Genomic DNA, 9,054 nt, shown 5'->3' on the forward strand with positions numbered 1-9,054 from the left:
CGTTGGCATTACTGGTTCCAAGGCAGAAACAGACTCAAAAGAAAACGAAAAGACAAACACAAAACTAGCAAGTGATGTCCGAGGTAACACCCTCGAAATCACCCGACTCCGACAAAATAGGACTGACTCGGTACAACAAGACAAACCCAACTGACTCAGTAAGAAAAGACTGACTCTATACAAAACAACAAGACTGACTCAATACCCAAGTCAGAAAGCACAAAAACTGGTGTTTGCATATTGCTTAGAATAGTGCGTGCCATTCCCACGTCTGTAGTTAATCGAGCGCCACCCGCAGCTGGTTCATCCCCCGATCACATCACATTATCCCCCAAGTTCACCGATCCAGTGCCGATAGACTTTGCAGAGCTTGGCGGGAGGACAACCCCGTTGTCAAACAGATCCTGTACTTCGTGGGGAAGACGAAAGCAGTTGTCGGTAGTATAGCCAGTTTGCTGATGGTACGCGCAGTACTGGGTAGCATCATGTGTAGCCGGAAGAGGGTTCGGGAGAGGCCGAGGCTCAAGGTGTTTGAGATGGCCTTGTCCAACAAGGATTTGGAGAGCTTTGGACAAAGGCATATAGAGGGCACGGAAGACCCTCTGTCCTCGGGGTAGATACTTCGAGGTTTGTGGATTTTTGCTGGACGCACCAGTAAAGGGATTGGCAGGCGCTGACTGGGTTTGCTGATTTCTTCCGAGCACGGGATTAGAGCTGAAAGGAACATTCTTGGTACAACGGCCCTTCTCCCGGCTTGTCCCTTGATTCAAATTGCCCTCAACTTGAGTGACAAAAATGTCGTCCACAGTTTTTGCAACAACTGCAAGCACTTGCTCTTTGATCAGTCCCTCGGCTTTCAAAGCCTCAACAGTCAACAGAAGATGTTCATGGGGATCCATGTCCGCCCCTATCTTGTTCTTTCCACTCGCCTCCACTTTGCCAAGGGATTGGCATTTCTCAAATGCAGCCCGTTCCAAGACTGGGGAGCCTTTTGACATGAACTCCCCGGTATGTGATGTGGTTGATGATGGAGCCAATGTCCCGGAGGCCAGATCTGTCACAGTTCTCTGAAGATCTTTGATCATTCTCTTCAGCTCAGAAGTAGTGGGTTCATGGGTTTGGGATGATTGGGGTTCAAATGAACCCATCATGCATAAGTCCATGCTTTCCAGGATAAACACCTCAGGCTTGGGTAGATGGGCCAGGGTGATGTATACGCTGGGGTCGTAGGTGGACGGCAGTATATGGATGAGGTTGAGATGTAAAGGTGACGGGTCAGTACTAACCTGAGGTCCTTTTGGTGGAGCTAGGGTCTCTTCGTCAATAAGATCCTGAATCTTATGACGGAGGCGGATGCAACGGTTCGTATCATGACCGTGCTGTTGATGATAGACACAGTATTTAGCTGGGTCATATCTTGGTGGAAGAGGGTTTGGAAGGGGTTGGGGTTCTAGAAATTCTAGGTGCCCTTCTTCTCGCAGCTTTTCCAAAGCTTGAGAGAGACTCATGTAAAGAGGATGGAATTTTCGGGCTTGGGGCCGAGTTGAAGGGGTTGGTTTTTGGCCATTGAGGGAAGTGGTGATGGTGTCTACTTCTGAGCATTTCACAGCTGTGCTACCATCAGTAGTAGCATTGGAACTGCGAGCAACATTTTTCTTCAACAGCTCATTATCTTCTGCAAAGATCCCTTGTCGGATGGCATCCTCGATTTGAACCCCCATTCCATGAAGGTCTGGAAAGGTAAACAGCGGTAGTACGATCATTTTCTGCAATAACATGCCATGTAAATTCCGAACAATCATCTTGATCTGATCTTTGTCGGAAGGCCTTGTAGTCATCATTGAGGCCTTTGCTCTCCATCTCGTCACGAATTCTGAGAAACCCTCCTTTGGTTCTTGGCGGGTGACTTCGAGATCACGAGTTGTGACCTCGATCTGTGTGTTGTATGAGTATTGAACAATAAAGGCCTCAGCCAGCTCTTCTCAGTTCCATTTCACGGAGTCCTCCAATTTCGCATACCAGATTGCGGCTATCCCAGACATGGTTCGGCCAAAGAGAGACAACTTCTGAGCTGTGGTCAAACCCATTGGCCTCAAGATATCATAAAACAGTTGGAGGTGCACCATTGGGTCTTCAGAGCCATCGAACCGATCGATATGCGTCATTTTAAACCGCTCCGGCAAGGTCACCACTGAGTCAGTATAACCATCCTCTATATCAGGAATAGAGTGGGCCCCCTGAGACTTTTTGAACAATTTCTCAAGCTTGCTCACTTTTAATGCTGTGGGGTCCGTCTCGAACTCAAAGGGGGAGTCTGGTAGGTTGGTGAGTTTTTTAGATAGCTGGGGTAGAACCGGAGGGGGAGCTGGCCCGCCTGGAATGTCTGTATCATCCTGAACGTGGGTTGCCTCCCCGAGTATGGGAACTCTTGGTGGGGGAGGAGCCTGGTGTGAAGTAGATACGCCAGTTTGCTGCTCTAACCTGGTAATTGTCTCTGCTTGTTGGGCTATGACCACGGCCTGTTGCTTAGCGAATTCCGTTTGACGGGCAGCGTCTTGTTGCATGGCTTTCATACTATCCTGGAGCTAGCGCACCATCTCTTCTAAGCCTGACATATCGTCCTGATCTAATTGAACCACCAGTATATCTATCTCTGCAGTAGACTCGAAATCTCAACCTGGCTGTTCAAAGACCACTGAGCTGGTAGCTGCTGTACTGGTGATCTGTGCCTGACCGACCTTTTCACCCTGCCTCTGGTAAAGGAACACTGATTGCCCTTGAATTGAATTTCTGACCCAATAAAGTCTATTAACACAAGTTTGGTGTACCCGGGGGATATTGGAGCCTTCTGAAGCTATGGTTCCAAGACTACCTAGCAAAAGAGAAAACAGACAACATCTCAGCCTGATTTCACCTGAACAGATATGAGCATAGTTGAATGAGTGTGCTCTCTACTGAATTCTGCCCAAAATTCTGCCGGTGAACTGATACCCTCAGGTAAAACTGATTCTTCCAAATACTGATGCCCGCAGGCTTGATGCCCGGACTCGCAAACTGATACATGCATTCTTGTAGAGACGCACTCTAAAAGCACATAACAAACAAGTAAGAGCCAAAACACCCCTATGTTGAGGTAAGGTTTCCCTGTCCTATTTTGTCAGGAACTAGGGTTTTACTACGCACGCAGCGGTTTCAAACAACCTATAAACGGGTAAGCAACCTGTCCTAGTTTGGAATGGTCACTATGGATTCCGAATATGCACTAGGTCGAATGGTAAAAAAGGGTGCCCCGGTAAAAAATCGGGATTTGTGTTCCCATACTGGCAGAGCCCGCAACCGGTCAGCCTTACGGCATGCTTTGACAAAGCAAGCCTCCGGCAAACCGTTCAGGAATAGCAGATGGCAAACACGGTGTCCTAGGCGCACCAATGCAAATGCAATGCAAAAAAACACATAAGTATAGTCAAAACCAGATATCATGAGTTCGAGTCAAGTTCTCTAAGTCCCCAGCAGAGTCGCCAGAAACTGTAGATGTCCCCGAACGTCCCGGGAGGATGTCCCCCATTTTGTTCGTATGGGCTCACTACAGTTCAGGACTCAATGTCACGGTCCTGTATCTAATCTCGCAGAGTGCAATGCAAGACCGATGAAATCATCAAAGAGTCCAAATCCGACAAATCGTTTTTGAAAACAAATTTTTTTGAAAGAAGTGCCAAACATGGACTGCTTTGCCAGATACAGAGTCGCCACCTAAATATTTTATTTTGGGAAATTTAGGAAACCCTAACTCGTTGCTTAAGGCCACGTGTCCGTCATCACCAAAGTTGCCTCGGCTCGGGAACTTGGGTACGATTGGGGAAGGTCACTTCGTGAGCACCCCCGCTTGCCCGATCAAAGATCGGCCTCTACTAATCATGATATCTAGTTTTGAAAACATTATGCATTCTTATTCCGGTTATTAGCCTAGATTACTATGTGATGCGCACAGCATACAAGTATAGACTGGGTCGCCTGAATTGGAACAAAGCATCTCATGTTTGTTTTGAAAATGGTTTGATGGTGCTACCCGCAAGTAGGCTAAGACGTGGATTTGCCACCCCCGGATGGGCTTAGAAAACATGATTTTGCCACTATCTAGTGGGTTTAAAACTCACAATTAATGAATTGTTCCAATTCAAATAACCCAACCTTCACCCATAGGCATTCAGGCAGTTATATCATATAAGCACATAGCCTCATGGTAAGCATGCTATCATGGCAGTCACTCACACACATGCAAGGATGCTAAAGCAAAAACACTTACCGAGTACTCCAAGCCAGAAAAGAAGCTAATTAGAAATCCATGCATGGTCCTAACTATACAGTAATGCCTAATGCAACACATGCAAAATGCAACTGAGATAGGCTCGGCTATTCTAAGATGGCATGTGAAATGCTACAACTAACAAGTATTCAACTCGGAATTGAAATAAAATGCAGTCAGCATGATGCGCCGAGCCCGGTGCATGCAAGACAGATGAATGAAAGCAAACATGCTATCATATTGTATGCTAATTGAAACATGCCTTAATCTAACCATCATAAGCTGGTAAATAAAAGGGAGAAAGACGTGGGGTTGGAAGACATACATCACACGCACGCACACTTATTACAACATTGTGCCCTCGCTCGGAGGGTCCGAATAAATAATACAGTCCGAATAAATAATTAAATATTACAAAATCCTAATTAATTAACACTTTAACTAGGAAAGCAAGTAAATCAGCATGCAAGCTTATGGACCGCCTCAGCTCTGTTCCGAATGATGAAAGATGCATGCTTGAGTTGCCTGGCACGGAAACCCATTGCGATGCCCCGATTCGCCTCTGTTTCCAATTAACCCCGGAATGCTATGCAAGGCTTTAGAAAGCTGCTGATTTTTTATTTGCTGCAACAGAGAGCAAGAAAGGGGCACAGCAAAGTATTTTCACATATGTATGCATGACTACTCTTTAGGGAGTGTAGTCTTCGATCCTCGTGCCACCAATCACGCATCTCGATGCATGATGGCTGAGGAGTCGAATTGCACGACTTGATGTGAAATGAATGCACATGAAAACACAACAAGACCTAAACTCCATCATGGGTAATCCGGAGTGTCGGCGACTGGGAATTGAGACACGTTCCGTCACTCGGAGTACGAAACGTCCCTCATTTCCCGTGCTTGGGCTAACTCCTATCCCAAACACAATGCAAATGAGATGGCATACACAATGCGACTAACATACAACCTAGCATACGCAATGCTATGAAATGGCATGCACAATGCTCGATGTAACATGGCATACACAATACTCTAACACGCAACCTAGCATACGCAATGCTATGAATTGAAAAGGCATACACAATGCACGATGGACTTACACTAACACGAGTGGACCTCAGCCACACTCACATCAGTAGGCGTAAGATGAAAATGAGATGATCGAAATGCGTACACACATGCACGCAAACAGAGGACCGAACCTAAGGCATTAAATGCCACTCTACCAAAACATGGCAAGGATGAAGCGTGGCATTCAAACATGTAATTTTCAGCATTGAAACATAATGCTAAATGGTCCCGAAACATGGAAATATGGCACCCGATGCATGGAATAAGCCCCGAAACTCAAAACTAGTCCAATGCATTGAACCACAAGTATACAAAGCAAGCATTATTTGATCATGAAGTCTAAAGACAGAGCCAAGGCAGTCCCAAAACATGCACATTTTCAGTTTAAAGCATGGCCAAAAGATGCTAACATGATGGACTAAAATAGCCTGCAACATTGGCTAGTAAGTATGGGTTGTATTACAACTATATGATGCGCATGAGATCTCATCAAACCAGCCAAAAACAGTGAACAAAACATGCAAAAATATGCCCAAATAATCATTGAAATGCAGCCAACGCATGCAAAAATGAGGGGCTTCTTTGGAGGGCCATGCAAGGGGTTGTTAAGAACATACAAGATAGACATGAAGCATAGCAAAACCACCTCCGTAAATGGACTATGACAGCCCTAAAACTCACCAAAATTGGCCCTGAAATAGGTCTAGGAAACATGCAAAGAAAGGCCCCTTTGAAAGGCCTTGGATGGGATTGATCTACACATGCATTGTAGACATAAAACATGGCCAAAAGGGCCTTGGAAAGAGCCAAGTCAGACCCCAAAACTCACAGAATGAGACCTGAAACATGACTTCGAAGCATGAAAAATAGGGTCCCTTTGGAAGGCCTAAAAGACCGCTAAACAAGACAAGGAGAGAGGGGGTCACCCCCCTCTAATTTTGGCCCTCAAAAATACATCTAAGCCACTAAAAATCCACTGGATTTCAGTGGCTAAGAGGCCAAACCATGGCCAATGCAAGTGCTCTAATGCATGGCCCTAATCATGACGGAATGAAGCATGCATAAGGGAGGATGACCCCAAACAGAAAAATGCCCTTAACAAAACTTGAAGAGGGGCTCAAAGTAAGAACATTTTCAGTTTAGGACAACTCTCAAAAATGTTCACAAGTAGGGCTAAAATATGATGCAAAAATAGCCCTAAAAGAGAGATAGAAGGTAAGGGGAAGTAGATGACCTCAAATAGCAAAGTGTCCTTAAATAAAGTTGAAGAGGGGCTCAAAATCAGAACTTTTTCAGTTTATTCTGAAGCCCATAAATACTTGCAAGTAGGGCTAATCAATGGAGCAAAAAAATGCAAGTTTAAGGGAAATAGGCACTTACCCTTGAAGAGCAGCAAAGCTGGAGCTTTTAGACTAAGTTAGTGAACCTTCAACCTCTAGAAATCAGCTTCAAGGGCTAGAATGGATGGTGGAGGTGGTAGGCTAGGAGTTGTAGTGTAAAATGACCAAGAACAAGGGTGTTTGAAGGCTTGAAGTAGAGAGATGGAGGGGAAATGGGTGTATATCTCAGCTGGTTTTTTCTCCCCAACCCAAAGGAGTGAGAGGACCTCCTACATAGACAAAGAGGTCTAAAGCTTCTCTTGGAAGCTAAAAACAACTTTGAAGATCCTCCATACACGTGTATGGAGGATGCTGCAAATGGCTCCCAGCTGGCACAGCTGGAACACACTCAGGGAGACAAAACAGAGGGTAGCTGGCCGACCAGTTCAAGTGGCCGGCCGACCACTTGCCTTGGTCGGCTAACCAGGGTTCAAAAGGTTCAAGGTCTAAAGATGGCCGGCCATGAAGCCCTTGAAGTTAGCTTTCCAATGCCGCAAACCTTGCATTAAAATTCCTCCTGTGCAAAAAGTTATGCCTGTTTTGGTGAAGCCGCGCAGATTCGGTCCAACTGGACTTCAACCAACCATATCTCCCCAACCCGGACTTGGTTTTAGGAGATTCTTAAGTGTGAAATGAAGCCCTAGAAGTCTCCTTTCCAATGGTAATGGCCTCACATCTAAATTCCTCCTGTGAAAAGAGTTATGCCCGTTTCGGTGAAGCCACGCAGTTTTTGGTCCTCCTGGATTCATGCTGAACCACTTTGGACCACCTGATTTTTTTGGTCTGCCATCTGATTTTCTGGTCGGCCATGTGGCCACACTGAAGCCCCAGAAGTTAGCTTTCCAATGGCACCAACCTTGCATCAAAATTCCTCTTGTGCAAAGAGTTATGCCCGTTTCGGTGAAGTCGCGCAGTTTCGGTCCTACCTGGATTCATGCCGAACTTCTCCCAAACTAGTTTTCCTCTCTTTTCTCCTCTTTTCTTCAACTCCAAACCCCTAGACAAGGTGTTTTGAAAGATTTTTCAAAGATTTCATCTCTCTTTCATTCATTTCTACTTTGTCCTTGCTCGGTTTACCGAAAAGCGCAACATTCGACAAAATGCGAGCCTCGGAACATCGTAGGAACTTTATTTTCAAAACGTTTTGAAAGAGAGGGTTTCAAGTCTAAAATCTTTTGATCAAGATTGTTTTGGTCCAAGAAAGGGGTACGAAGTTGAGATTTGACTCTCTCCTTGCCGAAGAAACTGAACCTTTGCCCTGCACAACTTTCTCCATCAAGTAAACCATCAGTCGCGTCCAAGTCTTAAGGGCGGTCAAAAATAGGGTGTCTACAGGTTGCTTTAAAAAATTATTTTGATTATTACTCTCATCCGTTGTTTGATTTTGTTCAAATTTTCTTCTATTTACAAGTAACAATATAATAAAAAAAATAATGTTGTTGATGATAATGGTAAATTTTAATGGGGTTGATTGGAGTGAGGAAAAAGAAGAAGAAGAGAAAATAATTGAAACTTGGAGAACAAGATAAAGATATTTGAATTGAAAAAAAAAAGAGTATAATTGATTAGAGTGAACCATGAGAAAAAATAATATTTTATTTTAAGATTTAATATATTTTGTCTTTATTAATAAATTTATATTAAGATATAATAGAAATTAAAATTTTAAAATTTGAGTTGGGCTTCTTGCGATAATTTTAGGTTCAAATAGAATGGCACGTCATGAACCTTAGGGACAACATAGGGCATGCACCTGTTGGGTTAGCATGGCATAACCCATTACACCTCTAATATGATTTAAAATTAATTCCATTTAGGAAATAAGCAATAACTTGGAAGAAAATATTAATCAAATATAAGAGAAGCGATCATTCTTACCTCTACAATAACAATGTCCCATTTATCATATATTTTAGTTTCTGTAAATTGACGCCAAACAAATAATTACATCACAAAATATATTGCCACATAACTTTCAAAAGTTGGTCAATAAATATATGATTATTCATTAAAGGCCTCAACCCTTTTAACATTTTTTTTAAGACCTCCATGAATATCACACAATCTCATTATAAATATATATATATATATATATATAAAATAAAAAATAAATAAAAAAAATCATACAATTTGATTGTTCTTAGAAATGTATGAGCCGAAGCTAATTGAACCTGAAAACAACAAACAGTGTCACCAAAGTTGAGAAAATCTTTAGAGAAACTTCTAAATATCCTTTCCCTAAATGTAAATCTATGAGGTTTGTCATGCTTATGTTCTAGCATAAAGTTAATTCTAAAAGAT

Source organism: Camellia sinensis, chromosome 6 (genome assembly GCF_055761805.1).
Source record: "Camellia sinensis isolate YWXY chromosome 6, ASM5576180v1, whole genome shotgun sequence".
NCBI lineage: Eukaryota > Viridiplantae > Streptophyta > Magnoliopsida > Ericales > Theaceae > Camellia > Camellia sinensis.